Source organism: Meles meles, chromosome X (assembly GCF_922984935.1).
Source record: "Meles meles chromosome X, mMelMel3.1 paternal haplotype, whole genome shotgun sequence".
NCBI lineage: Eukaryota > Metazoa > Chordata > Mammalia > Carnivora > Mustelidae > Meles > Meles meles.
In genome coordinates, this window is record NC_060087.1 from 74439741 (window position 1) to 74464155 (window position 24415).

The following is a 24415-nucleotide window of genomic DNA, read 5'->3' on the forward strand; positions in this document are numbered from 1 at the left end:
AATAAATTCCCTAAGACTACATTTGTGATCTAATATTTTTCTTTCCCTCTTGTTTTCAGCCTCATTATTTTCCATAATTTTATCATCTTTATCATTTATTAGTTCTTCTTCTGTCCTTGGATCACTACAAAACAGTCAGTTTTGAATATTGGGTATTGGCCTGACTAATTTTTACATCTTATATCTCTGCAGTAAGAGATGACCTGGTGTTTTCTATGCTTTTCTCAAGCCCATCTAGTGTCCGTATGATGGTTCCTTAAATTCTGGATTAGGCATATTGTTTATATCTCTTTTGGTTACTTTCTTGGCCGAGATCTTTTCTTGTTCTTTCTCTTGGATGAATCCCTCCATCTTGGCATTTTGTCTAAGTATCAGTTGTCTCTCTGTTACAAAAATGACTTATGTTTCCTGCTCCTGAAAGTAATAGTTTAATGAGGAAAAGGTCATATACTGTCCATTCCTTGTGCTTCAGGAAGTGTCTCTGGTGTATGCTTTGTTTTGACTGCTCTTTCCTTCAGGTCAGTCCCCTGCAGAATTTCTCCTTGCTTTCAGTGGTCTGTGTTTGGGCCTTGGTGAGAGTGTGATGATTTTTGACTGGGTGTTTTCTAGTCTGCTTGTTGAGAGACCTGATGCTATTTCTATTACAGCTGAGGCTTTGTACAACTCTATGGTTTATATACATGATGAGTGTGTGACATTTGTGCTTGTCTCCTGGAGGAGGTGCCAGTACTCTGGTTCTTAGGCACACCTGCATGAGAAGAATCAGTACTTGCATAGTACTGGAGGCATGGTGTAAGGGTTTAGGCTACCACTGTTGACACTGTGCTGCTTCCTGAAGTTAGTTTATGCCAAGTAGTAGGTGTGGGAAATGGCATCACTCTCCTCCTTTGTCCCTGGAGTGGGGAATTTGTGCCTGTTTCTGTCCAGAAAGTTCTCCAAGAAGGGGAAACAATCTCTCCTCATGGGTCCCAGGTGTCTCTCAGATCTCTGCCTTCACCCTGTCTATGTGTGGACCATCTTCCTGACTGGCAGCTCAGTGCATCCATATTCTATCCCCGTCAGATGGACTGAGTTTTAAAATTCCAAACTTCAAGGACCTAGTATGCTGGAAATGGCCAGCAATCTTTGTACTTGTTGAAAAATTACTCCAAACTTTGCTGTGAGAGGAGAAGGCAAGGGGTTCAAGACTCAACGACAAAGACCCTTTGTTCTTCTTTGCTCCCACTTGTATTCATCCTTCAGGATAATCACAAATCCTTATTACTGCTTCTCAAGCACCTGATGTGTGACAAAGGGTCTTACTGGAATTAGGAGGATTTGTTTACAAGAAAGATACAATATGCTAATCTGTGTGTTCTACAAGTTATGCTAAATGTAGGCTAAGTGACAGTGCATATTTCTCTTAGATCATAGGGCACTATTTTGGCTAAGAAAGCTTCAAGGAAGGCAACTTCCTGTGACATTCCAACAGCAGAGTGGTCACACAGGCCTCAGCATTACAAAGGCCTATACCCTTCTCTGAAACCTTCCCTGGCCCCCAACAGTTTCTGTGTTACATTTTAACAAGCCAGGTATTATGGCTGGTTTCATGCTCTACATTAACCCCAACACTGGTATGATATGGACCCCCACTGGTCCTCTGGGGAAGGGCCTTACCATGCTGGAACTGATGTTGGTTTTTTCCAGAAGCACAGTTGCAACAATGTGTAAGAGTGTAGAGTTTAGAGTAAGCACAGCCAAGAGCCAGTGTCTAGGTTAGCTACCTTCAACAGGTGTCTGTGAGCCTGTGCTGGGGGGGGCAGACAGCTAATGACTCTTGGAGTCACTTTTGTCCCTAGAGAGGTAATTCCACATCTTCCAGATGCACTCCCAGAAGGGTGAACTCTCTTTCCCAGTGCATCCCAGCAGATCCACATATCTTGCTGTCTATTTCTGACCTTCTTCTCCACAGGAGAACTGCAGCTTCCTTAAGGTTCCACACCAGACATGCCGTGGATCTCCAAAAGTCCAGTGTTTGAGCCTGCTCTAAAAACTCTTGAAAATCAGACCCTCTCATTTTCCTAATCAGTGGCTTTGGATAAGTGTTCTCTCTTTCATTCTCACCTTTCTCTGTGACCAGGGCTCTCTCACTGATGCAGCACCCATGATTCATTTCTCCCACAAATCATAAGAAATACCTCAAGAAGGAAGAAAAATCTGAAATGAGCAACCTAAACTTACACCTAAAGGAACTACAAGAAGATGAACAAACAACCTGAAACCAGAAGGAGGAAGAAAATAACAAAGACTGGTGAAACAAATTAATGATTGAGAAACAAAACAAAACAATAGATGAGATCAGTGAAACCAAGATCTTGTTCTCTAAAAAAATAAAATTGATAAGCTTCTAGCCAAACTTATCAAGAAAATTAAAAGTTATTCAAATGTATAAAATCACAAATGAGAGAGGAGAAATAATAAGCAACACTGTGGAAATGCAAACAGTTATAAGAATATATTAAGAAAAACTCTATGCCAACAAAATTGGACAAACTAGAAAAAATGGTAAATTTCTAGAAACTTACCAAGTACCAAAACTGAAACAAGAAAAATAGAAAATTTGAACATACTGATAACTGAAAAAAATGAATTAATAATAAAAAAACTCCCAACAAACAAAAGTCCAAGGCCAGATTGCTTCACATGTTAATTTTATCTAACACTCTATGAAGAATTAATATGTATTGTTCCCAAACTTTTACCAAAAAATAGAAAAGGAAGGAAAACTTCTAAATTCATTCTTTGAGAGCATCATTACACATCCAAAACCAGATAAAGATTGCACTAAAAAGAGATTTACAAGCCAGTAACCCTGATAAAGGTGGATGAAAAAAAGATAAAATACTAACAAAATGAATTCAATAATATGCTAAAAAATAATTCACCACAATCAAGTGAGATCTATTCTTGTAATTAAATGTTCTTCAATATTTACAAACCAATCAATGTGAGACATCACATCCATATGGGAGAAGATAAGAAATATATAATCATGTCTATAGATGGAAATATGGTTTTACTTACTTGTGGAGCATAAGGAATAACATGGAGGACATTAAGAGAAGGAAAGGAAAAGTGAATTTTGGTAAATTGGAGGAGGAGATGAAGCATGAGAAACTTGTTGTCTAAGTATATATATATATATACATATATACATATATATATATATATATATATATATATATATATATATATATATACTCTGAGAAACAAACTGAAGGTTTTGGAGGGGAGTGGGTGGGGAGTTAGGTGAGCCTGGTGGTGGGCATTAAATAAGTCAAGTATTGCATGGAGCACTGGGTGTGGTACATAACAATGAATCTTGGAACACTGAAAAAATAAAATAAAATAAAAACATTTGACAAAGTACACCCATTCAAGTTAAAAAACTCTCAACAAAGTAGGTTTGGAGGGAGCATACCTCAACATAATAAAGGCCAATCATTTATTTTTTGAAGATTTTGAAGTTTTCATTTAAATTCCAGATAGTTAACATACAGTGTAATATTAATTTCAGGTGTACAATATACCGATGCAACACTTCCATACAACAGTCATATTCATCCTAAGTGCACTACTTAATTCCCATCACCTATTTAAACCATCTTCTCACCCACCCACCCTCTGGTCACCATAAGTTTATCCTCTATAGCTAAGACTGTTTCTTGGTTTGCCTCCGTCTTTTCTTTTTGCCTTTCTGTTTTGTTTCTTAAATTCCACATATGAGTGAAATCATATGGTATTTGTCTTTCTCTGACTGACTTATTTCACTTAGCATAATGCTCTCTACCTCCATCCATGTGGTTGCAAATGACAAGATTTCATTAAATGTTCTAGCTGAGTAATATTCCAGGATGTATGTATGTATGTATGTGTGTATATATATACATATATATACAATATATAAATATATATATATATCACATCTTCTTTATCCATTCATCAGTTGATGAACATTTAGGTTGTTTTTGTAATGTGGCTATTGTAGATAATGCTGCTATAAACATTGGGGTGCAAGTATCCCCTGGAATTAGTATTTCTGTATTCTTTGGGTAAATAACTTATAGTGCAATTGCTAGATCATAGGATATTTCTATTTTTAACTTTTTGAGGAATCCCATGCTGTTTTCCAGAGTGGCTTCACAAGTTCACAGTCCCACCAAGAAGGAAAGAAAGTTCCTCCCCACCCCATATCTATGAAAACACCTGTTTTTTCTTGCTTTCTAGATTTTAGTCCTTCTTACAGGTGTCAGGTGACATCTCAGTGTGGTTTTGACATATTTTCCAGATGATGAGTTATTTTGGGCATCTTTTCATATATCTGTTGGCCATCTGGATGTCTTTGGAAAATTGTCTTTTCACGTCTTCTGCCCATTTTTTCATTGGATTATTCATTTCTAGGGTATTGAGTTGTATATGTTCTTTATGTATTTTGGATACTAAAATATGACTTTACAAATATCTTCTTGCATTCCATAGGTTGCTTTTTAGGTTTGTTGATTGTGCAGAAACTCTGTATTTTTGATGAAGTTCCAATAGTTTATTTTCCCTTTTGTTTCCTTTGACTCAGGAGATAAATCTAGAAGGAAATTCCTAAGGCCAATATCAAAGAGGTTACTGCCCTTGTTCTCCTCTAGGATTGTTAGGGTTTCAGGTCTCTGTAGGGGCCTGGTTGAGTGGAGGGAGCCCTTTTGTTGTGGGCTTGGATTGACCCTGCCCCTCCTGGAGGACCTTGCTTGCAGACCCCGGATGTAGGGGTGGGCCAGCCAGATGGAAACGTCCAATCAGTGGGGCACACACATATTTACTATGGTAAATTGGAATTCTATTGGCCGCCCGTATTGCTGACCGAGCGTGACTGTGCAGCTTTCCCTGTGTTTTGCAGTCCTATTGGCCACCTGTGTGTGGGCCGGGCTCAGCCACCCCTATAAAGGTCAGTCTGTGAGGCAGTGTGGGTTTTTTTTTTTTTTTTTTTTCAGTTCCTTGGTTCATCAGGAGCAGTGTTCGTTGGATCGTCGGGAGCAGTGTTCATCGGTTCACCGAGCAGCGACCTTGCCAGCCTGGCAGCGGCCTCGCCAGCTGCGGAGCAGCCTCGCAAGCCAGGGAGCAGTGCTGCCAGAGCATCATGAGGGTTGCTGGGCAGCGACCTCGCCAGCCAGGGAGGGGCCTCGCTGGGGAGCAGCACTGCCGGAGCATCATCATCGGGAAGTGGCCTCGTGGGGGAGCGGTGCCACCAGGAGTGCCATGGTCGGTCTCGTTCCTTTGATCATGGACCCAGCAGTAGGAGACTGCTCTCCACTCTCTCTTCACCTGGAAGCCACCCTTGTAGTCCTGCATCACCATGGTGCTCTAGGGTGGCCTACTAACCCGCAGAGAGGAACCAGTACCCCTGAAGAGCATCTCTGTGACCTTGTCCATTCATGAGTTTGTGGCTGGTGTATCTGCTACTTTAAACTACAAGAATGAGGAGGAAGTTCCTTTGGAGACCTTCTTTGTGTTCCCCATGGATGATGACTCAGCTGTCTATAGCTTTGAGGCTGAGTTGGATGGGGAGAAAATTAAAGCAGAATTAAAGGAGAAGACAAAGGCCCACAGCATCTACAAGAGTGCCATCAGCAACTGCCGCCAAGCTTTCCTACTGGAGGAGGACAAGTACTCCAAGGACGTCTTCTGTTGCAGTGTGGGGAACCTGAACCCAGGGTCGAATGTAGCAATCACCCTGAAGTATGTGCAGGAGCTCCCCTTGGAAGCAGATAGAGCCCTGCGCTACGTGCTCCCAGCTGTCTTGAATCCTCAATACCGTGGCTCTGGATCATTTGAGGACGGTTGGCTTGATATGAAGATTCCTGTCATTCATTTGGAGGACCTGCCCTATACACTCAGCATGGTTGCCACTGTCAGTTCCCAGCATGGCATTGAGAGGGTCCAGTCCAACTGCCCCTTCAGTCCTACCAAGTACCTTGGAGAAGATAAGACTTCTGCCCAGGTTTCCTTGGCTGATGGACACAAATTCGATCGAGATGTGGAACTCCTGATTTACTACAGTGAGTTGCATACCCCCACTGTAGCTGTGGAGATGGGGCAACCTGGAGACAACTCAGATGGTTTCATGAAAGATCTGTCTGCGATGGTGTGTTTCTACCCAAATATCCCAGAAGCTCAGTCACCTGTCATCTCTGGAGAATTCATCTTCCTCATGGACCGCTCAGGAAGTATGCAGTCCCCCATAAGTAAACAGGATAACTCTCAGCTACGCATAGAAGCAGCCAAGGAAACACTGATTTTGCTGCTGAAGAGTTTGCCTATGGGCTGTTACTTCAATATCTATGGATTCAGAAGTTCCTATGAGACATCCTTTCCGAATAGTGTGAAATAAACTCAGCAGACCATGGAGGAGGCACTGAGGAGAGTTAGGCTTATGCAGGCTAACCTGGTGGGGGGCATGGGATAGCAGCCGTTGTTAGGTAACAGGAGTCGTGGGGTAGCGGGAGTAGTAGGGTAGAGGGAATCGTTGGGTAGGGGGAATCATCGGGTAAGGGAAGTAATCGGGGTTGGTGTCCTGGTCGTCGTCGCCTCTTTGTAAGAGACGGCCCTGACTGGTTGGTTTGATTTTCGATGGTTGGAGTGAAATAAAGCTTTGCTTGACTTTCGTTTTGTGTCAGTCTCGTTCTTTGATCACGGACCCTAACAGTCTCAAATTTAGATTGTTAATTCATTTTGAATTTATTTTGAATATGGTGGAAGAAAGTGGTCCCATTTCACTCTTTTGCATATTGCTGCCCAGTTTTACAACAGCATTATTTGAAGAAATGGTCTTTTTCCCATTAGATATTCTTTCCTGTCTTGTGGGAAATTAATTAACCACATACTTGTGGGTATGTTTCTGGATTGTCCATTCTGTTCCATTGATCCATATGTCTACATTTGAGACATTATAATACAGCTTTGTTCACTACACCTTTGTAATGTAACTTGAAGTATGAAATTATGATTCTTCCAGGTATGGTTTTAGTTTTTAACATTGTTTTTGTTATTTCAAGTCTCTTATGGTTTCATACAAATTTTAGCCCTTTGAAAATTGTGTTCTAGCTCTATAAAAAGTGCTGTTTGTATTTTGATAGAGATTGCTTTAAATGTGTAAATTGCTTTGGGTAACATAGACCTTTTTTTAATTAATTTATTTATTTTTTCAGTGTAACAGTATTCATTGTTTTTGCACAACACCCAGTGCTCCATGCAATTCGTGCCCTCCCTATTACCCACCACCTGGTTCCGCCAACCTCCCACCCCTGCCCCTTCAAAACCCTCAGGTTGTCTTTCAGAGTCCATAGTCTCTTATGGTTTGCCTCCCCTTCCAATAACATAGACATTTTAACAATATTTGTTCTTCTTACCTGAACATACGTTTTCCCATTTCTGTGTATCATCTTCAATTACGTTGAAGAGATTCAGAGTACAGGTGTTTTAATGCTTTATTAAGTTTATTATTTTTTTTGGTATCTTATGCTTTGGGGAGCAATTGTGAATGGAATTGATTCCTTAATTTATCTATCTGCTGCTTCACTACTGGTGTATAGAAATGCAACAGATTTCTGGATGCTGATTCTGTATCCTTTACTGGATTTGTGTATCAGTTGAGCAGTTTTTTGGTTGAGTCTTTTGGGTTTTCTTTATGGAGTAGCATGGTATCTGAAAAGAGTGAAAGTTTAACTACTTCTTTGCTGATTCAGATACCTTTTATTTACTTAAAAATATTTTATTTATTCATTTTTCTGAGAGTGAGATTGAGTATTTTGATAAATGTGAGGGGATATTTCATTATGGTTTTGATTTGCATTTCCATATTGAGCATCTTTTCATGTGTTTATAGATGTCTGAATATCTTCTTTGAAGAAATGTCTATCCAGGTCTTCTGCCCATTTTTAATTGGATTGATTGGTTTTTGACATTAAGTTGTTTGAGTCTCTTATATAGTTCGGATATTAACCTCTTATTGGTTATATCACTGGGAAGTAACATCTTCCATTAGCAAGTTGCCTTTTCACTTTGTTGATTGTGTCCATCACTGTGCAAAAGCTTTTTGTTGTTGTTAAAGCTTCTTAGTTTGATGTAGTTTTATTTATTTATTTTTGTCTTTTGTTGCCCTTGCCTGATGAGACATACCCACAAAAATAATTCTCAGACTTACATCCAGGAGTTCACTGCTTATGTTATGTTTTCTAGTCTTGCATTTACATCCTTAATCCATTTTGTGTTTAATTTTTTTATATGGTGTAAGAAAGAAGTCCAGTTTCATTCTTTTGCATGTTGTCTAGTTATCCCAACAACATTTATTGAAAAGTCTCTCTTTTTCTTTTCTCCTTTGTTGAAGATCAATTAGCCATATAAATATGGCTCTATTTCTAGACTATTGTGTTCCATTAATCTAGATGTCTGTTTTTGTAATAATACCATACTGTTTTGTTTAATATAGCTTTGTATTATAGTTAGAATTCAGGTAGCATGATACGCACAGTTTTGTTATTCTTTTCCAAGATTACTTTGGATTCTCTGGGCTTTTTTGTGTTTCCATATAAATTCAAAGATTCTTTGTTCTAGTTCTGTAAAAGATGCCATTGGTATATTCAATAGTATTGCAATGAATCTATACATTATTTTAGGTAGTATGATCATTTAACAATATTATTTCATTCCATGAACACAATATACCTTTCAATTTATTTGGGCGATTTTCAGTTTCTTTCATCAAAGTCTTATAGTTTTCAGAGTATAGGTCTTTAACCTCTGTGGTTAAATGCATTCCTAGATATTTCATTCTTTTGGATGCAATTATAAATGGGATTGTTTTCTTAATTTCTCTTTATGTTAATTCATTTTCAATTTATAGAAATGCAATAGATTTATGTTTATCTATATTCATCTTTCATCCTGCAGTTTACTGAATTCATTTCCTAGCTCTAATAGTTTTTTGGTGAATGTTTTATACTTTCAGTGCCAAGAAGATTATCTTGTTTGCAGATAAATTTTGTAAAATGTACTTAGCACTTTACTCACACTTAAGTTATAAATTCAAATAAACCATTTCAATAGATGAAAATTGACTAAAGTTACAACTATGTAATGGACAAGACTCAAAAGAAATTAATTCTCATTGTCAAAATATTTTCCAAAAAATTTGGCTTCAATAATCTTCTATGAATATTTACCTATATATCCCTTTATGTCTTTCCAGTTAAAGTAAATTTCTTATTGATTATAAATTTATAGATTCTACCTGAATTTTATATCATTTATATCATATTTGAGTCAATATACTTTTTTATACCAAACAGAACAAAAAAAAACATTTTTATGTACTATTATTTTTACATGGGATGTGCTTTTTCTTTATAAATTGTACCTGAATAATTCTGAAAGCTTTTCAACTGTATGTTATGATGTATTGATCTTATTCTTTGTGAAATGGTAGTGGTAGGAATAACTGATATTTTTAGAGTTCCACTCCTTGCCCACAAACTTTGTAGCTAGATTGTGTAGATCTCTGAATGCCAGTAGACATAGCCACAGACTTTCAGACAGGAAGCAAAATTCTTTATTTACTATTGTTGCTGTGCATTTTATTTTTAAATTAAAAAAAAAATTTTAGATTTTATTTGTTTATTTAACAGAGGAAGAGATCACAAGTAGGAAGAGAGGCAGGCTGTGGGGTGCAGGCTCCCTGCTGAGCAGAGAGCCCAATGAGGGGCTGGATCCCAGGACCCTGGGATCAGGACCTAAACCAAAGGCAGAGGCTTAATCCACTGAGACACCCAGGGCAAACTGCTGTGCATTTTAATATACACAAATGCACTTTCTACTCATACAAGTTATTTGATCTTTAAAAGAGAATTTCATTGTACAGTCCATGAAAATTATTTAAGGAAACCAGGCAGTTGAGTCCTACAATTTAGTAAAGATTTTATAAAATGTGAAAGAATTTATTCATGTTATAAAAATAAATTTAACTTTACAGATGTTTATGTTTGAGTAATATGTACATGCTTCAGTCTACCATTCCTACAGGTCAATATTTATTCCCAGAGAGAATTGAATTCCAGACCTTAATAAATTTTATTTTTCACTTCCTGGACCACACACACAACTATTAAATTTAATAGTGAATTCATTATTCATTCTTTTAACTTTTAACATCATAGAGCCAAAACAGTTTCATAATTATGAAAAATTTTTTCACTTCCTGGACCACACACACAACTATTTTTTTGTAGCTTAAGAATTTTATTTTAATTTAAAACAGTCCACATATTCCTTATTTTCCATGTTTCAATGAAAGTTGAAGACCTCTTTGAATATGAATCTACCTTAAATATCTTTACTTTTTTTTAAAATTTCTTTTCAGTGTAACAGTATTCATTGTTTTTGCACCACACTGAGTGCTCCATGAAATAAGTGCCCTCCCTAATACCCACCACCTGGTTCCCCCAACTTCCCATCCCCTGCCCCTTCAAAACCCTCAGGTTGTTTTTCAGAGTTCATAGTCTCTCATGGTTCACTTCCCCTTCCAATTTCCCTCAACTCCCTTCTCTGCTCCATCTCCTCATGTCCTCCATGTTATTGGTTATGCTCCACAAATAAGTGAAGGCATATGATAACTTGTTCTCTGCTTGACTTATTTCACTCAGCATAATCTCTTCCAGTCCCATCCATGTTGCTACAAAAGTTGGGTATCATCATTTCTGATGGAGGCATAATACTCCATCGTGTATATGGACCATATCTTCCTTATCCATTCATCCATTGAAGGGCATCTTGGTTCTTTCCACAGTTTGGCAACCGTGGCCATTGCTGCTATAACATTGGGGTACAGATGGCTCTTCTTTTCACTACATCTGTATCGTTGGCGTAAATAACCAGCAGTGCAATTGCAGGGTCATAGGGAAGCTCTATTTTTAATTTCTTCAGGAATCTCCACATTGTTCTCCAGAGTGGCTGCACCAACTTGCATTCCCACCAAAAGTGTAAGAGGGTTCCCCTTTCTCCACATCCTCTCCAACACATGTTGTTTCCTGTCCTGCTAATTTTCACCATTCTAACTGGTATAAGGTGATATCTCAATGTGGTTTTAATTTGAATCTCCCTGATGGCTAGTGATGATGAGCATTTTTTCATGTGTCTGATAGCCATTTGTATGTATTCACTGGAGAAGTGTCTGTTCATATCTCCTGCCCATTTTTGATATGATTATCTGTTTTTTGTGTGTTGAGTTTGAGGAGTTCTTTATAGATCCTGGATATCAACCTTTTGTCTGTACTGTCATTTGCAAATATCTTCTCCTATTCCTTAGGTTGCCTCTTTGTTTTGTTGACTGTTTCCTTTGCTGTGCAGAAGCTTTTGATCTTGATTTTTTTTTTAATTTTAGTTTAGTTTAGTCTTGTATATTCTTTTTTTATTCTTATTTTCTAATATTCACACACAACTATTTAATAGTTTCACTTCCAGAAAGTGAAAAATGAACAAAGTAACACTATTAACTGCAATTTATTAGATTATCACAATTGATTAGTTCATCACTTAGTCAATATTTGGTTCAATACAACTATAAATGACAATATGAATACTAAACTTGGAAGCACAATACTTAGGTGGATCCAGAATCTAGATTCCATTAGATATATGACCTTGAAAAAAAACTAAGAGGGGATTGGTTTTTCTTTTTCTCCATTACATTATGTGCATTATAGCATAACTTGAAGAATGGTCTATGCAGAGAAGAGGCATTGATCAAGAGTATCTTGTTTTGGAGGGAGGAGTCAAGATGGCAGAGAAGTAGAAGGCTGAGACTTCATCTGGTAGCAGGAGATCAGCTCATATCTTATCTAAACATTGCAAACACCTACAAATCCAACAGGAGATTGAAGAGAAGAAGAACAGCAATTCTAGAAACAGAAAATCAACCACTTTCTGAAAGGTAGGACTGGCGGAGAAGTGAAGCCAAAGCGATGGGAAGATAGACCGTGGGGGGAGGGGCTGGCTCCTGGCAAGTGGCGGAGCAATGGAGCACAAAATCAGGACTTTTAAAAGTCTGTTCCACTGAGGGACATTGCTCCAGAGGCTAAACCGGGGTGAAGCCCACGCGGGGTCAGTGTGGCCCCAGGTCCCACAGGGTCACAGAAGGATTGGGGGTGTCTGAGTGTCGCAGAGATCGCAGGTGTTAGAATGGAGAAGCCAGCTAGAGAGACAGAGCCACAGACTGAATTTTCAGCTCGGGGTTACCTTGAACTGGTAGCAGGATCGCTGAGCACGGAGTGTGGCTGGAGGCTGGGGATACAGGAGTGATTGGGTGCTGTTCTCTGGGGGCACACTGAGGAGTGGGGCCCCGGGCTCTCGGCTCCTCTGGGCCGGAGACTGGGAGGTTGCCATTTTCATTCCCGTCCTCCAGAACTCTAGGGAAAGCGTTCAGGGAACAAAAGCTCTCAAAAGCAATCCCCAGCGGATTACTTAGTCCGGCCCCAGTAAGGGCGGTGCAATTCTGCCTGGGGCAAAGACACTTGAGAGTCACTACAACAGGCCCCTCCCCCAGAAGATCAACAAAATATCCAGCCAGGACGAAGTTCATCTATCAAGGAAAGCAGGTTCAATACCTAGGACAGCAGCGAAATTCCAGAGGAGGAGAAAGCAAAGCATGGAACTCATGGATCTCTCCCCATGATTCTTTAGTCTTGCAGTTAATTCATTTTTTTTTCAATTTTTTTCTACCTTTTTTTCTTCTACTCAATTTTTTAAAACTTTTACCTTTTTAAACATTTTTTGACTAGTTTATCTAAAATATATATTTTTTCTTTCTTTTTTATATTTTTTCTTGATTGTTTTATTTTTTAAATTTTTTTCTTTTTTTTTTTCTGAAACTCTTTTTATCCCCTTCTCCCCCCCCCCCCCCCACAATTTCGGGTCTCTTCTGATTTGGTTACAGCGCATTTTTCTGGGGTTTTTGCCACCCTTTTAGTATTTTATTTGATCCTTCATATACTCTTATCTGGACAAAATGACAAAGCGGGAAAAAATCACCACAAACAAAAGAACAAGAGGCAGTACGGAAGGCTGGGGACCGAATCAATGCAGACATTGGTAATATGTCAGATCTAGAGTTCAGAGTGACGATTCTGAAGGTTCTAGCCGGGCACGAAAAAGGAATGGAAGATATTAGAGAAACCCTCTCTGGAGATATTAAAGCCCTTTCTGAAGAAATTAAAGAACTAGAATCTAACCAAGTTGAAATCAAAAAACCTATTAATGAGGTGCAATCAAAAATGGAGGCTCTTACTGCTAGGATAAATGAGGCAGAAGAAAGAATTAGTGATATAGAAGACCAAATGACAGAGAATAAAGAAGCCGAGCAAAAGAAGGACAAACAGCTACTGGACCATGAGGGGAGAATTCGAGAGATAAGTGACACCAAAAGATGGAACAACATTAGAATAATTGGGATTCCAGAAAAAGAAGAAACAGAGAGGGGAGCAGAAGGTCTATTGGAGAGAATTATTGAAGAGAATTTCCCTAATATGGCAAAGGGAACAAGCATCAATATCCAGGAGGTGCAGAGAACCCCTGTCAAAATCAACAAGAATAGGTCCACACCCCATCACCTAATAGTAAATTTTTCAAGTCTTAGTGACAAAGAGAAAATCCTGAAAGCAGCCCGGGAAAAGAAGTCTATAACATACAATGGTAAAAATATTAGATTGGCAGCAGACTTATCCACAGAGACCTGGCAGGCCAGAAAGAGCTGGCATGATATATTCAGAGCACTAAACGAGAAAAACATGCAGCCAAGAATACTCTATCCAGCTAGGCTATCACTGAAAATAGAACGAGAGAGAAAAAGCTTCCAGGACAAACAAAAACTGAAAGAATTTGCAAACACCAAACCAGCTCTACAGGAAATATTGAAAGAGGTCCTCTAAGCAAAGAGAGAGCCTAAAAGTAGTAGATCAGAAAGGTAAAGAGACAATATACAATAACAGTCACCTTATAGGCAATAAAATGGCACTAAATTCATATCTCTCAATAGTTACCTTGAGTGTTAATGGACTAAATGCCTGAATCAAAAGATATAGGGTATCAGAATGGATAAAAAAAAAAACTATCTATATGTTGCCTATAAGAAACTCATCTTAGACACGAAAACACCTCCAGATTTAAAGTGAGGGGGTGGAAAACAATTTACCATGCTAATGGGCATCAGAAGAAAGCTGGGGTGGCAATCCTTATATCAGATCAATTAGATTTTAAGCCAAAGACTATAATAAGAGATGAGGAAGGACACTATATCCTACTCAAAGGGTCTGTCCAACAAGATGATCTAACAATTTTCAATATCTATGCCCCTAATGTGGGAGCAGCCAACTATATCAACCAATTAATAACAAAATCAAAGAAACACATCAATAATAATACAATAATAGTAGGGGAATTTAACACTTCCCTCAATGAAATGGACAGATCATCCAAGCAAAAGATCAACAAGGAAATAAAGGCCTTAAATGACACACTGGACCAGATGGACATCACAGATATTTTCAGAACATTTCATCCCAAAGCAACAGAATACACATTCTTCTCTAGTGCACATGGAACATTCTCCAGAATAGATCACATCCTGGGTCCTAAATCAGGTCTCAACCCGTATGAAAGATTGGGATCATTCCCTGCATATTTTCAAACCACAATGCTCTGAAGCTAGAACTCAATCACAAGAGGAAATTTGGAAGGAACCCAAATACATGGAGACTAAACAGCATCCTGCTAAAGAATGAATGGGTCATCCAGGAAATTAAAGAAGAATTAAAAAAATTCATGGAAACAAATGATAACGAAAACACAACGGTTCAAAATCTGTGGGACACAGCAAAGGCAGTCCTGAGAGAAAAATATATAGTGGTACAAGCATTTCTCAAGAAACAAGAAAGGTCTCAAGTACACAACCTAACCCTACACCTGAAGGAGCTGGAGAAAGAACAAGAAAGAAACCTTAAACCCAGCAGGAGAAGAGAAATAATAAAGATCAGAGCAGAAATCAATGAAATAGAAACCAAAAAAAAAAAAAAAACAATAGAAAAAAAAACAATGAAACTAGGAGCTTGTTCTTTGAAGGAAGCAAGAAGATTGATAAACCCCTGGCCAGACTTATCAAAAAGAAAAGATAAAGGACCCAAATAAATAAAATCATGAATGAAAAAGGAGAGATCACAACTAACACCAAAGGAATACAGACAATTATAAGAACATACTATGAGCAACTCTATGCCAACAAATTTGACAATCTGGTAGAAATGTATGCATTCCTTGAGACATATAAACTACCACAACTGAACCAGGAAGAAATAGAAAACATGAACAGGCCCATAACCAGTAAGGAGATTGAAACAGTCATCAAAAATCTCCAAACAAAAAAGAGCCCAGGGCCAGACAGCTTCCCAGTGGAATTCTACCAAACATTTAAAGAAGAACTAATTCCTATTCTCCTGAAACTGTTTCAAAAAATAGAAATGGAAGGAAAACTTCCAAACTCATTTTATGAGGCTAGCATCACCTTGATCCCAAAAGCAGACAAAGATCCCACCAAAAAAGAGAACTACAGGCCAATATCCTTGATGAACACAGATGCAAAAATTCTCACCAAAATACTAGCCAATAGGATTCAACAGTACATTAAAAGGATTATTCACCACGACCAAGTGGGATTTACTCCAGGGCTACAAGGTTGGTTCAACATCCGCAAATCAATCAATGTGATAGAACACATTAATAAAAGAAAGAACAAGAACCATATTATACTCTCAATAGATTCTAAAAAAGCATTTGACAAAGTACAGCATCCCTTCCTGATCAAAACTCTTCAAAGTGTAGGGATAGAGGGCACATACCTCAATATTATCAAAGCCATCTATGAAAAACCCACCACAAATATCATTCTCAATGGAGAAAAACTGAAGCTTTTCCGTTAAGGTCAGGAACACGTCAGGGATGTCCATTACCACCACTGCTGTTCAACATAGTACTAGAAGTCCTAGCCTCAGCAATCAGACAACAAAAGGAAATTAAAGGCATCCAAATAGGCAAAGAAGAAGTCTAATTATCATTCTTCGTAGATGATATGATACTATATGTGGAAAACCCAAAAGACTCCACTCCAAAACTGCTAGAACTTGTACAGGAATTCAGTAAAGTGTCAGGATATAAAATCAATGCACAGAAATCAGTTGCATTTCTGTACACCAACAACAAGATAGAAGAAAGAAAATTAAGGAGTCAATCCCATTTACAATTGCACCGAAAAGTATAGGATACCTAGGAATAAACCTAACCAAAAAGGCTAAGAATCTATATGCAGAAAACTATAAAGTACTCATGAAAGAAATTGAGGAAAACACAAAGAAATGGAAAAATGTTCCATGCTCCTGGATTGGAAGAATAAATATTGTGAAAATGTCCATGCTACCTAAAGCAATCTCCACATTTAATGCAATCCCTATCAAAATACCATCCATTTTTTTCAAAGAAATGGAACAAATAATCCTAAAATTTATATGGAACCAGAAAAGACCTCGAATAGCCAAAGGAATATTGAAAAAGAAAGCCAAAGTTGGTGGCATCACAATTCTGGACTTCAAGCTCTATTACAAAGCTGTCATCATCAAGACAGCATGGTACTGGCACAAAAACAGACACATAGATCAGTGGAACAGAATAGAGAGCCCAGAAATCGACCCTCAACTCTATGGTCAACTAATCTTCGATAAAGCAGGAAAGAATGTCCAATGGAAAAAAGACAGCCTCTTCAATAAATGGTGCTAAGAAAATTGGACAGCCACATGCAGAAAAATGAAATTGGACCACTTCCTTACACCACACACGAAATAGATTGAAAATGGATGAAGGACCTCAGTGTGAGAAAGGAATCCATCAAAATCCTTGAGGAGAACACAGGCAGCAACCTCTTTGACCACAGCCACAGCAACATCTTCCTAGGAACATCGGCAAAGACAAGGGAAGCAAGACAAAAATGAACTACTGGGATTTCATCAAGATCAAAAGCTTTTGCACAGCAAAGGAAACAGTTAACAAAACCAAAAGACAACTGACAGAATGGGAGAAGATATTTGCAAACGACATATCAGATAACGGGCTAGTATCCAAAATCTATAAGGAACTTAGTAAACTCAACACCCAAAGAACAAACAATCCAATCAAGAAATGGGCAGAGTATATGAACAGACATTTCTGCAGTGAAGACATCCAGATGGCCAACAGACACATGAAAAAGTGCTCCACATCACTCGGCATCAGGGAAATACAAATCAAAACCACAATGAGATATCACCTCACACCAGTCCGAATGGCTAAAATTAACAAGTCAGGAAATGACAGATGCTGGCGAGGATGGGGAGAAAGGGGAACCCTCCTCCACTCTAGGTGGAATGCAAGCTGGTGCAACCACTCTGGAAAACAGCATGGAGGTTCCTCAAAATGTTGAAAATAGAACTACCCTATGACCCAGCAATTGCACTACTGGGTATTTACCGTAAAGATACAAACGTAGTGATTCAAAGGGGTATGTGCACCCGAATGTTTATAGCAGCAATGTCTATGATCACCAAACTATGGAAAGAACTGAGCTGTCCATCAACAGACGAATGGATAAAGAAGATGTGGTATATATATACACAATGGAATACTATGCAGCCATCAAAAGAAATGAAATCTTTCTTATCCATTCGTCCATTGAATGGTATCTTGGTTCTTCCCACAGTTTGAAGACTGTGGCCATTGCTGCTATGAACATTGGGGTACAGATTGCCCTTCTTTTCACTACATCTGTATTGTTGGGGTATATACCCAGCAGTACAATTGCAGGGTCCTAGGGAAGCTCTATTTTTAATTTCTGAAGAAATCTCCACACTGTTCTCCAAAGTGGCTGCACCAACTTGCATTCCTACCAACAGTGTAAGAGGGTTCCCCTTTCTCCCCCTCCTCTCCAGCACATGTTATTTCTTGTCTTGTTAATTATGGCCATTCTAACTGGTATACGGTGGTATCTCAATGTGATTTTGATTTGAATCTCCATGATGGCTAGTGATGATAAACATTTTTTTTTATGTGTCTGATAGCCATTTGTATGTCTTCATTGGAGAAGTGTCTTTTCATGTCTACTGCCCATTTTTTGACATGATTATCTGTTTTGTGTGTGTTGCATTTGAGGAGTTCTTTATAGATCCTGGATATCAGCCCTTTGTCTGTATTGTCATTTGCCAATATCTTCTCCCATTCTGTGTTTTGCCTCTTTGTTTTGTTGACTGTTTTCCTTTGCTGTGCAGAAGTTTTGATCTTGATGAAGTCCCAAAAATTCACTTTCGCTTTTGTTTCCTTTGCCTTTGGAGATATATCTTGAAAGAAGTTTCTGTGGCCAATGTCGAAGAGGTTACTGCCTATGTTGTCCTCTAAGATTCTGATGGATTCCCTCATCACTTTGAGGTCTTTTATCCATTTCAAGTTTATCTTTGTGTATGGTGTAAGAGAATGGTCGAGTTTCATTCTTCTACACATAGCTGTCCAATTTTCCCAGCACCATTTATTGAACAGACTTTTTTTCCACTGCATATTTTTTTCTGCTTTTTCGAAGATTATTTGACCATAGAGTTGAGGGTCCATATCTGGGCTCTCTACTCTGTTCCACTTGTCTATGTGTCTATTTTTATTCCAGTACCGTGTTGTCTTGGTGATCACAACTTTGTAGTAAAGTTTGAAATCAGGCAATGTGATTTCCACAGTTTTTCTTTTTCTACACTTCCTTAGCAATTTGGGCCAAGCAAATGTTTTTATTATTAAATTTTGGGTAAGCAGATAAATTAAATACAACCTTTGTTCGAAACCCTCACTTTATTTTCTTTTCTGAATCCTTTTTAAAATTTTTTCTTTAAATTTTTGTTTATTACACCTCACTTTATTTTTTTCTTTTCAAATCTTTATTTAAATTCTAGTCATTAACATATAGTATACTATTGGTTTCAGGAGTAGAATTTAGTGATTCATTTTTTGTTGAACGTATTTGACACATCACATGTGTAAACTGAAAGTGCACAATATGTTTTGATACATTTATATGGTTTGATTGAAACTGTACAGATAATTACATAATTATAGTGCAATATTTTGTATATATATATATATATACCATGCGTTAAATTACTATGGCTTATTTACTACTTGTTGCAAATTTGTATCCTTGAACATCATCAGGCTTATCTGTCCAATCCTTATCTCCTGTTAACAACATTATATTCTGTTATTTACAGATTTAACTTTTTTTAGATTCCACATATAAATGTTATACAGTAATATCTTTCTCTGACTCATCTCATTAATCACAATGTTCTCAATGTCCATCTGTATTGTTGCAAATAACAAGATACCCTGTCTTTTTCATGTCTGAGTAATATTCTATTGTGTATATATACCACATATTTTTTAATCCACTCATCCATTGATGGGTGTTTTGTTGTTTCCATATTTTGGTTATTGCAAATAATGCTGCAGTAAACATGGGAATGCATATATCTCTTCAAAATACTATTTTAGGGGCGCCTGGGTGGCTCAGTGGTTAAAGCCTCTACCTTTGGCTCAGGTCATGATCCCAGGGTCCTTGGATCGAGCCCCACATCAGGCTCTCTCCTCAGCAGGGAGCCTGCTTCCCTTCCTCTCTCTCTCTGCATACCTCTCTGCCTATTTGTGATCTCTGTCAAATAAATAAAATCTTTTAAAAAATACTATTTTAATTTCCTCTGGGCATTTACTCAGTAGTGGAATTGCTGAATTATATGGTCAATTTGTTTTTATCTTTTTTAAGAATCCCCCTTATTGTTTTCTATTTCTATTCCAATCAACATTGCTATTCCAATCAACATTGCATAAGGTTTCCCCTTTCACCACATCCTTGACAATAACTGTTGTCCCTTGTCTTCCTGATGAAAGCCAAAACGATCTACACATTACAATAATCCCTTCCAAAAAGAGAATTTTTCATATATCTAAAACAAACAATCCTAAAATTTGTATGGAACCACAAAACGATCCCAAATAACCAAAGCAACTTTGAGAAAGAAAAGGAAAGCCAGAGGCGTCACAGCTGTGGGCTTCAAGTTATATTACAAAACTGTACTGACAAAACCAGTATGGTAATGGAATAAAAATAAACACATAGGTCAATAAAACAGAATAGAACACCCATCAATAAACTCACAACTCCTAAGGTCAAATAACCTTCAACAAAGCAGAAAAGAATACTCACAGTTTAAAAGGTAGTCTCTTCAACAAATGCTGTTGAGAAAACTGGAGAACAAATCCAAAGGAATGAAAATGGACCACTTTCTTACATTATACATACAAATAAATTCAAAGTGCTTTAAAGACCTAAATTTGATACGTGAAACCATAAAAATCCTAGGGGAGAACACACGCAGTAAACTCTTTGAGATCAGTTGTAGCAGCTTCTCATTGCATATGTCTCCCGAGGCAAGGGAAACAAAAGCAAAAATAATCTATAGGTACTTCATCAAAATAAATCTTCTGCAGAGTGAAACAATCAACAAAAACAAAAGACAACTTAGGGAATGGGAGAAGAATTTTGCAAATGATACATCTGATAAGGGGTTAGTATCAAAAAAATGATGAATTTGTAAAACTCAATAGACAAAAAATGTATAATCCAGTTCAAAAATGAGCAGAAGACATGAATAGATATTTTTGAAAGAAGTTATAATTTTTCTAAAGAAGACATATAGATGGCTCAGATGTATAAAAAGATGCTCAACAGGGGCACCTGCGTGGCTCAGTGGGTTAAAACCTCTGCTTTTGGCTCAGGTCAGGGTCCTGGGATCGAGCCCCACATCGGGCTCTCTGCTCAGCGGGGAGCCTGCTTCCTTTCCTCTCTCTCTGCCTGCCTCTCTGCCTACTTGTGATCTCTGTCTGTCAAATAAATAAATAAAATCTTAAAAAAAAAGATGCTCAACATTATTTATCATCAGGGAAATACAAATCAAGCTACAATGAGATATCACCTCACACCTGTTGGAATGGCTAAGATCAACAATACAAGAAACAACAGGTATTGGCGAAGATGTGGAAAAAAGTGAATCCTCCAGCACTGTTGGTGGGAATGCAAACTGATGCAGTCACTCTGGAAAACAGTATGAAGTTTCCTCAAAAGGTTAAAAATAGAACTACCATATGACCCAGCAAATGCAGTAGTAGGCATTTACCCAAAGAGCGCAGAAATACTCATTCAAAATAATACAAGAACATCAATGTTTGTAGCAGCACTATCTACAATAACCAAACTATGGAAACACCCCAAGTGCCCATTGACTGAAGAATGAATAAAAAATATGTGGGGGATGTGTGTGTATTTCACACACATGCATGCATATATATATATGCATATATATACACATAAATACATATTTATAAAATGTATACTTAAATACATATATACATTTATATATGTGTATATGTATACACACACATAATTGAATATCAGTCAACTATAAAAAAGAATGAAATCTTGCCATTTGCAATATCATGAATAGAGTCAGAGTGTTATGCTAAGTAAAATAAGTTAGAGTTAGAGAAAGTCGTATACCATATAATTTCGTTCATATGTGGAATTTAAGAATGAGCATAGGGAAGAAAGAAAGATAAAAAGACAAAACAAGAAACATACTCTTAACTATAGAGAAACAATTGATGGCTATCATAGGGGAGGTGGTTAGGGGAATTAGTAAAATATGTGATAGTGGTCAAGGAATGCACTTCCGATGAGCACCGGGTGTTGTATGGAAGTGTTGAATCATTAAATTGTACACCTGAAACTAATATTTCACTGTATCTGAAGTAACTGAATTTAAATAAAAAGTTAAACAAAAGAAATTAATGCATCCTGCTAAGTTAATCTGATAGCTGTTCTTATTTTGATCCCATCCTCTCAAACTACCCTTTTTAAAAATTGGCTTCCTGTATATTTTCTACCATATGCCACATTAACTGATGTGTCCTTTATGCATTCATAACAATGCATGGCAATTACACTTTTCATTTAGTATTAATATACTAATATTTTGATTCATTTCATCAGTCTCACTGAACTTGGTTCCTTCTTGAGGTTGATTGAGCTTGGCTGATTACTCCTTTGTAGATGAAATTCATTATCAATAAGATGACAAAAATCAGGAATCTCAGGTAAATGTTTTACTTTTCAACTGTGGTGAAATAACTTATTGGGCAATGTCTAGTCTTCATTCTGCATCACTGAACCTCTTCTCTTCAAATCTCTAATGGGATTATATAACAATTTCTATAATGTATATAAGTTATTATAAACTATAAAATATTTGAGGAGTTTTGATATGACACTTTTTTCATTATCAATAAGATGACAAAAGTCAGGATTTTCAGTTAAATGTTTTACTTTTTAACTGGTGAAATAACTTATTGGACAATGTCTAGTCTTCAGTATACATCACTGAAACTCTTCTGCTCAAATCTCTAATGGGATTATATAACAATTTGCATAATATACACAAATTTTTCTAAACTATAAACTCTTTGATAAAATATGATATGATGTATTTTCTCATTATTGTATACCTTCCTGTAGCACAGTTTCTGGTATTCAATATATGAACACTCAATATATATTGTTGACTAAGTGAATTAATGAATTAATATAAATAGTAATCTGCTTTCCACATTTAATTTAAAATTCAATGTCACATAAGAACTTGAGTCATAAAATTTGAATTCCATTATAGATGACCATATCTCTATTTATAAAAAACCTCTCAGCTAAGAGTTATATCCCCAAATAAAACTCACCATCATTATTTGAGCATATGCATTCTCTATTCAGGTTTCTGTCACAGATGTGTTTAGTTCAGTGAAAGAATAGTGAGAAATTCTATCATTATATAACATTACACCATAGACTGGAAAATCACACAACACTGTTTTGTTTCCACTATCAACAATTCCCTGTACTCCCATTGTTCTGTTATAGCCAGCTTTGTTATTTCAGGGAACAGGCAATCAAAGTCTAGTTCCCCAACATATATCCTATGGTTGTAAATCTTTGTCTAAAATGTCATACATATGTTTGAAATTATTTTTCCTTGTCTCTTTAAATATGTTGTCAAATTCTTAATGTTTCCAATGACTAAAAATACCTACTAAACTGCAGATTATTTCACTTTTAAAAATTGTCCAAAAAATAACCTTATTTCCTTTATTCACCCCATGTTTTCAGGACATCATAAATGTAGTTCCAGAAAGTGTTTAGGTTTTAGGTGAAATCTATAAGATTAAAAGTGAAACTTTAACTCATAGAATATGAGTGTGCCAAAAAATACGTTGAAAAAGCACTTATTCAGAAAATTCCTCAGCCAACCATGTGGAAAATATAGTTACGTTAGGAATCTTACTCTAATATCAGCCTTCAAATGCAAAATTGATGGTTGTATCCTAATACGGTTTTTCTAAAACAAAGTTTCATGTGTTAGGTCTCAATAATCACATATTTGTACACATTATATTGAGTCAATAGTATTCAGCATAATTCAACCTTTCTAGAAAAAAAAGTTGAATAATGAAACAATAAGTTTCTCTCTGAATTTCACCTTATGTATGCTAATCCCTGTAGGACTCAATATAAATAAGTGTCTCTGTTAAGAAAAGTTTTTTTTTTCTTTAAATACATAGTGACTTTTCTTTAACTCATCTCCCCATTCAATACAATAATATTGCCTATTTGGTATTTTGGGGGGTAATAATTTGAAACACTTTTGAAATAAATTTGAAAAGCTCTAAACTCCACATTCAGAACCTAGGAGGAAAGGAAAAGTGGACACTGGAAGTGTGAGAATTGGCACAGTGTATATGTCCCAGATTCTAATATCTTTTGGCATACACTGCTGTCTTTTGCTATGACTTATTGTTCCTGGCTTTTATAAAAGCTGAAAGTGCATAAAGAAAAGAGGTAGCCACAGAAACACAGTATTACATTACTAAACTTTATAAAAGTCTATTTGTATTCATAAATGTTAGAGTCAATAGTAGGTGTTTGGCAAGCAACTGACATCTTGTTTCAATGCCAATGTATCCAATTACAGTCAGATAATATTTCCTTAAACACTTTTTTCTTCCTAACCTGCCATCAGACTAGAGAGATAATACATCTGTTACTTTTGAAATAATTAATCATATTATATTACCTTTCAGCCCTTTTTTTGGACTATATATATATATATATACATATATATATATTCCTTTT

At 37.0% G+C, this 24415-nt stretch overlaps 1 pseudogene; it reads left to right on the forward strand.

Moving 5' to 3' along the window:
* The first annotated feature begins 5380 nt into the window (after positions 1-5380).
* LOC123934688 lies at positions 5381-6490 on the forward strand (annotated as a pseudogene).
* The last annotated feature ends 17925 nt before the right edge of the window (positions 6491-24415 follow it).